The sequence below is a fragment of the Hyla sarda genome, chromosome 3 (assembly GCF_029499605.1).
Source record: "Hyla sarda isolate aHylSar1 chromosome 3, aHylSar1.hap1, whole genome shotgun sequence".
NCBI classification, from domain to species: Eukaryota; Metazoa; Chordata; class Amphibia; order Anura; family Hylidae; genus Hyla; species Hyla sarda.
In genome coordinates this window covers 54,154,934-54,163,027 of record NC_079191.1, presented here as the reverse complement: position 1 = coordinate 54,163,027, position 8,094 = coordinate 54,154,934, and positions in this window count along the sequence as shown.

The following is an 8,094-nucleotide window of genomic DNA, read 5'->3' as shown; positions in this document are numbered from 1 at the left end:
TAATGGGATCTATCTTGATTGAATGAGCCTCTTGATTTTCCTCTGGATGAGGATGCATGGCCGGAAAACCGTCTCCTTCCTTTTCCGACCCTGCCAAAAACCCTGCCAGGGAATACTTTTCGAAGATTGGTCTGGGCCTTATCAAGGGAAGTAAAAATTCCCACAGATTTTCCTATTTCTTTTAGGAAATTTTCCCCAAATAATAAACCCTCAGTAGCAGGGCCAAATTCTGAGGTAGCTAAATTAGCCAATTGAGGATCAAGGTTAATCAGTATAGTTCTTCGCCTTTCAGCGGTCAAAGCTGCATTGGCATTGCCTAACATGCAGATGGTTCTTTGGAGACAACCTCTCATAACTTCGGTGTCAAGAGAGTGGTTAGAGGAAATAGCCTCTTCAGTTATGTCCAACATTTTTGTAAGTGGACCTAGGGTATCTAGGAGTTTATCTTGAACGCTCTTTAGCGATCTATCCAAACCTTTTTTAGGATTTTTCCCTGTTTTTAAAATATATTTTATAAGGACAGGGTCCAATTCTGGAGTAACCACCGCTTTGTCAGGCAAAGTTGGTCTAGGACACTCTGCACGCATTTTACTGCGTGAGTCGTTATCCAAGTTTTTTTTTTTTTTTAGCTTTGGCAGAGATATATTTGCATACCTGAGGATGGGGAGTCCAATCGAACGATCTGGGATATGAAATAGAATCTGGCTCAAAATAAGGGTTGCCTTGGCTATCTAAAATGGCCGATGTGGAGGACAAGTCAGTAGACTGGTCCATATGATCATCTAAAACTTCACCTTCCTCAAATTCATTATCATTATCAATTGAAATATAGTCATCAGATTTATTAGAATCTGTATCTGAAGTATCTGACACTTTATATGAATCTGGCTTAGCCCTTTTAAGGGAATGTTTAGTCCAATCAATATTTTGCTCCTCTCGGACAGAGGGTCTGGGCTGCATGGTTTTTGCAGGCAAGTCTGAGCCACTGGGTTTAAGTGACAATTCATAGGTGTCCTGACCAACCCTAGTTTTTGAGGGTTTGTGTTTTTGGGATTTACGGTCGTCTATGTGAAAGCGCTGTTTTTCTGTGCGCTTGCCAGAAATTTTGTGTCCTCTTGCTAATTGAGCTGTGGACTCCTCAGCTGACCAAAATTGGTCAGAAGGAGTTGAAAAACCATGGGGTTTGTTATGGGACATGGCCATAGCTATGGTGTTGGATATGGATTCATTTAGATTAAGAATGGCCTTATTAACAGAAATATCTATCATGGCCTGTAGTTGGTCATTTTGACCGGCAGCTTCATTAGAAGCTGAAGAGTTAATATCCTGTGTAGAGTTTTTATTTTCCATATTGAGGTAGGGAGTAATATATATATATATATATATATATATATATATATATATATATATATGTATAATAACAGATAATTAATTATATATGGTTATATATGTGGCAGAATAGCTGAAGTAAACTAAGGGTTAATAGTTGGTGGTACAAGCGGTGAACACCAGCTAAATATAGTAATAATTAATTAATACCTTAATAGGTGGTGGAGAAACAGCAATGCTTCAGCTCACCCCAGGTGTGCACGGACAGAGCGCGGACCTCGCCCAATTGAACAGCAGAAGAAAGAGGAGTCCAGCGTCCAGAAACTCAGAGGATAATATAATAGGTGGTGGTACAAGTAGAGAACACAGGCTAATGACTATCTATTATGATAAGAACCAATTAGGTGGTGAGCGACTCTGGTGAGGTAACAGAGCTGACAGGGCGCGTCCGACACTGTCTCTTGACAAGCACTGTGAGGAGAACTCAAGAGCGGGAGATTCTGAATAGCGCGAGATCTCGCCAGATGCGAGATTACAGTGTAAGGAAGGATAGGGAGAGTCGGCCTGCCAAAACACCGCCGGAGAGCAGCGGAGACGGGCCGAGGTACATAGATGTAATAAGGAATTAATTAAGTAGTAATTGGGAAGGGGGAGGGGGGTGGGGGAAGAAATGATGTGGAAGATGGGTTAACAACGGGCAGTGAACTAAAAGACCAGGTGAGGCAAAAGGCGATATATACGGGTGAACACTGATATATGAGGCAGTTAATATAAATGGCACTATATTTTAATTAACAAGAGTTCAATTATCACATTAAACATAGAGATAATAATCATGTGTTTTGCTTATCTGTGCAAAAAAAAATTCCATACATACGGAAATTACTCATTTTTGATTATCTGAACAAAATTTATCCAGCCCTGAGATAGTTTGATAAATATGTAATACATAAGCAAAACTAAAGCAAAAAAATAAAAAAATGCCTACACATCTTGCTTACCAGAGCAAACATTGATAAATGTCTCCCAATGAGAAAAACTATTCAATCAAAAAGTTTTCATTTGCTGAATCGCCAAACTTTTGAGATATGTGGAACAAATTTGATTTGTGTGGAATGTATTCACTTCCTTCTACTTCCTCCCATCAAAAATTCAAACCGCGATGTGTTTCTTAACCCCTTCAGGACCAAGCCCATTTTGGCCTTAAGGACCAAAGCGTTTTTTGCACATCTGACCACTGTCACTTTAAACATTAATAACTCTGGAATGCTTTTAGTTATCATTCTGATTCCGAGATTGTTTTTTCATGACATATTAACATGGTGGTAAGTTTTTGTGGTAACTTGCATCCTTTCCATGTGAAAAATCCTAAAATTTGATGAAAAATTTGAAAATTTTGCATTTTTCTAACTTTGAAGCTCTCTGCTTGTAAGGAAAATGTATATTACAAATAAAAAAAATTTTCATTCACATATACAATATGTCTACTTTATGTCTGCATCATAAAAGTGACGTGTTTTTACTTTTGGAAGACACCAGAGGGCTTCAAAGTTCAGCAGCAATTTTCCAATTTTTCACAAAATTTTCAAACTCACTATTTTTCAGGGACCAGTTCAGGTTTGAAGTGGATTTGAAGGGTCTTCATATTAGAAATACCCCACAAAAGACCCCATTATAAAAACTGCACCCCCCAAAGTATTCAAAATGACATTCAGTCATCATTTTAACCCTTTAGGTGTTTCACAGGAATAGAAGCAAAGTGAAGGAGAAAATTCACAATCTTCATTTTTTACACTCCCATGTTCTTGTAGACCCAATTTTTGAATTTTTACAAGGGGTAAAAGGAGAAAATGTATACTTCTATTTGTAGCCCAATTTCTCTTGAGTAAGCACATACCTCATATGTCTATGTAAAGTGTTCGGCGGGCGCAGTAGAGGGCTCAGAAGGGAAAGAGCGACAAGGGGATTTTGGAGAGTACGTTTTTCTGAAATGGTTTTTGGGGGGCATGTTGCATTTAGGAAGCCCCTATGGTGCCAGAACAGCAAAAAACCCTCACATGGCATACCATTTTGGAAACTAGACCCCTTGAGGAACATAACAAGGAATAAAGTGAGCCTTAATACCCCACAGGTGTTTCACGACTTTTGCATATGTAAAAAAAAAAATAATAATTTTCACTAAAATGTGTGTTTCCCCCCAAATTTCACATTTTTCCAAGGGTTAATAGCAGGAAATACCCCCCAATATTTGTAACCCCTTCTCTTCTGAGTATGGAGGTACCCCATAAGTGGACCTGAAGTGCACTATGGGCGAACTACAATGCTCAGAAGAGAAGGAGTCATATTTGGCTTTTTGAGAGCAAATTTTGCTCGGGGGGCATATCGCATTTAGGAAGCCCCTATGGTGCCAGAACAGCAAAAAAAAACCACATGGCATACCATTTTGGAAACGAGACCCCTTGAGGAACGTAACAAGGGATACAGTGAGCATTTGCCCCCCACTGGTGTCTGACAGATCTTTGGAACAGTGGGCTGTACAAGTTTTCATTTTCACGAACCACTGTTCCAAAGATCCGTCAGACACCTGTGGGGGGTAAATTCTCACTGCACCCCTCATTACATTCCGTGAGGGGTGTCGTTTCCGAAATGGGGTCACATGTGGGGTTTTTTTTTTTGCGTTTGTCAAAACCGCTGTAACAATCAGTCACCTCTGTGCAAATCACCTCAAATGTACATGGTGCACTCTCCCTTCTGGGCCTTGTTGTGCGCCCCCAGAACACTTTGCGCCCACATATGGGTTATCTCCGTAGTCGGGAGAAATTGCGTTAAAAATTTTGGGGGGCTTTTTTCCCTTTTACCTCTTGTGAAAATGTAAAGTATAGGGCAACATCAGCATGTTAGTGTAAAAAATTTAATTTTTTTACACTAACATTCTGGTGTAGACCCCAACATTTCCTTTTCATGAAGGGTTAAAGAAGAAAAAGCCCCCCAAACCTTGTAACGCAATTTCTCCCGAGTACAGCGATACCCCATATGTGACCCTAAACTGTTGCCTTGAAATACGACAGGGCTCCAAAGTGAGAGCGCTGTGCGCATTTGAGGCCTAAATTAGGGATTTGCATAGGGGTGGACATAGGGGTATTCTACGCCAGTGATTCCCAAACAGGGTGCCTCCAGCTGTTGCAAAACTCCCAGCATGCGTGGACAGTCAACGGCTGTCCGGCAATACTGGGAGTTGTTGTTTTTCAACAGCTGGAGGCTCTGCTTTGGAAACAGTGGCGTACCGGACGTTCTTATTGGGGGAGGGGGGCTATGTAAGGGTATGTGTATTTGTAGTGTTTTTAACTTTTTATTTTATTTTGTGTTAGTGTAGTGTAGTGTTTTTAGGGTACAGTCACATGGGCGGGGGATTACAGCGAGTTTCCCGGCGCAAAATTTGCTGCATCTCAAGATGCGAGAAACCCACTGTAAAAGCCTCGCCCATGTGAATGTACCCTGTACCCTGTGTGCACCAGCTGTTGCAAAACCACAACTCCCAGCATGCATGGTCTGTTAGTGCATGCTGGGAGTTATAGTTTTGCAACAGCTGGAGGCACACAGGTTAGGGAACACTGAGTTAGAAACAGACAATGTTTCCCAACCAGTGTGTCTCCAGTTGTTGCAAAACTACAACTCCCAGCATGCCCAGACAGCTGAAGGGCATGCTGGGAGTTGTAGTTCGGCAACATCTGAAGGGCCAGATGTTGCTGAACTAAAACTCCCAGCATGCCTGGACAGTCAGTGCATACTGGGAATTGTAGTTTTGCAACAGCTGGAAGAGCACAGATTGGAGACCATTATACAATGGTCTCCAAACTGGGGCCCTCCAGATGTTGCAAAACTACAACTCCCAGCATGCATGGTCTGTTAGTGCATGCTGGGAGTTATAGTTTTGCAACAGCTCGTGGCACACAGGTTAGGAAACACTGAGTTAGAAACAGACAATGTTTCCCAACCAGTGTGTCTCCAGTTGTTGCAAAACTACAACTCCCAGCATGCCCAGACAGCTGAAGGGCATGCTGGGAGTTGTAGTTCGGCAACATCTGAAGGGCCAGATGTTGCTGAACTAAAACTCCCAGCATGCCTGGACAGTCAGTGCATGCTGGGAGTTGTAGTTTTGCAACAGCTGGAAGAGCACAGATTGGAGACCATTATACAATGGTCTCCAAACTGGGGCCCTCCAGATGTTGCAAAACTACAACTCCCAGCATGCCCAGACAGCCAAGGGCTGTCTAGGCATGCTGTGAGTTGTAGTTTTCAGACTCCTAGAAGCAGCAGTGAAGATCTTCACTGCTGCTTCTGAGGACCATATACTCACCTGCTGGTCCCGTCGCTCCTCGTCCTCGTGGCCGGTCCCGCGCTGCTCCTCGGTCCCGCCAGGTAAGGCCGCCGGTCCCCTGATGTTCCCCCCCTATGCTGCAGGTCCCGAGCGACCCCCCCGCAGCCATCGTCCCCCGTTCTGCCCGACTTCCAGGGGCGGGCAGTGCGGGGGATCTGAACTTTCACCCCAGATCACTGTGATTGGTCCACAGGGACCAATCACAGTGATCGCTGACCAGGACCATCAATGGATGGTCCTGGGGGTGAAGCAGAAGTTGTCCCCTGCTGGAAACAGCGGGACTTCTGCCAGTTAACCCGTGCGATGCTGCACATCGCCGGGTTAACTGAATGTCATTTATAAACGCCGGGATGCGCGAACACACTGCACAACCCGGCGTTTATATATGACATTCTGCGGGAAGGGGTTAAACAAAGCAACATTATCCATGTTGGTTATTATGATTTTATTAAGACAGGAGGCTCCTAATATATGCAAATCCTTTCTCGTTTATTTGCTCCAGCAGCGAAATAGTTAAAGAATTTGCACAAGAAAAAACTTTACAACAACCAAACATGAATGGGCTACTAGCCAATCATATCAGAACCTAGTCCATATAATGTGTTCCCGACCGGAACTCTTCCTTCTTTCTCGCTGCTCCCGCAGAAAGATAAGTACATGAACATCACTTATATAAACCACCTTGTCACCGGTGTTATTATTCTGCCCTAAATGTTTGAAAATGACTTTTTAACCTCTTCAGGATGCCAGGCATATGCATACACCGAGTCCTTAAGGACGTAGGGCGTATGAATAGGCCCGTGGGAATTACGGTCCCCGCCGCTAGCCGGTTGGGGACTGGACCGGACCGGGATGCCTGCTGAAATCATTCAGCAGGCACCCTGGCACATCACACCAGGGGGGTCCTGAGACCCTTCCCCCCCATGTCGGCGATCGCAGAAAATCGCATGTCAATTCAGACATGCGATTTTCTGCTATTCAGGGCTGATCGGGTCTCTGGTGACCCGATCACCCGGAAAATAGGGAGGATTGAAGCTGTCAGTGACAGCCCCGATCATCCTGAGGGCTAGGAGTGAGGTCGCAGTGCTGCGATCTCCTCCTATCCCCTGCCATTGGTCAGAACTGATTCTGACCAATGGCAGAGCAGGACGGTGGGTTGCCAACCCCCCGTTCTGCCCGCCCCTGGATGTCGAGGGGAACATGGGGATAAGATGTAGGCCGGGTACCTGCAAAGAAGATGTCTGGGGACCCCAGATGGTCACTGGAGACTGCTGGGGGGGGGGGGGGGGGGGAATGAAAGTGAAAGTAAAGTGACCTTTACTGTGGCAGCCACTAGGAAGGCTAAACTGGGAAGGCTAAACTGCAACTCCCAGCATGCCCAGACAGCATGCTGGGAGTTGTAGTTTTGCAACATCTGGAGGGTCACAGTTTGGAGACCACTGTTACAGTGGATCCCAAACGGTAGCCCTCCAGATGTTGCCAAACTACAACTCTCAGCATGTCTAGACTGCCCAGGCATGCTGGGAGTTGTAGTTCTGTAACATCTGTCCCTTCAGATGTTGCAATTTTCATGACATTTTTTAAAATTGCTGCTCTACTTTGAAGCCCTCTAATTTTTTCAAGGAGCAAAAATATGTCCATTTTATGATGCCAACATAAAGTGGAAATATTGTATTTCTGAATAAAAATTAAATTTATTGTGAATATCCATTTTCCTTACAAGTAGAGAACTTCAAAGTTAGAAAAATGCAAAATTTTTACAATTTTCATGAAATTTTGGGATTTTTCACCAAAAAAGGATGCAAGTAACGCCAAAAATTTACCACCAAAATAAAGTAGAATATGTCACGAAAAAACAATCTCAGATTCTGAATATTCGGAAAAGCTTTTTCGAGTTATTAATTCGTAAAGCGACGGTGGTCAGAATTGCGAAAAAGGGCTCAGTCCTTAAGGTGAAAAAGGTCTGCGTCCTTAAGGGGTTAATTTAATTTTTTTTAAATATTTTAATATTTAAATATACCGTATTTTTTTCCGTATAAGACGCAATTTTTCTTCCCCAAAACTGGGGGGAAAAGTTGGTGCGTCTTATACGCGAATACACATCTATCGCAGAGTTCCCTGCGGCCATCAACGTCCGGGACCCGCGGCTAATACAGCACATCACGGATCGCGGTGATGCCCTGTATTAACCCTTCAGATGCGGCGATCAAAGCTGACCGCCGCGTCTGGAGCAAAAGTGACACTAACTCGGCTGCACCGGGAGGGACCTCACCTGCCTCCTCGGTGTCTGCTCCGTGCCGGGATCCCCTGCATGGCCGGCGCTTTCCTTCATCGTCATCGCGTCGTCGCGCACGACGCCCCGTCATCCAATAGGAGTGGCGTGCGTA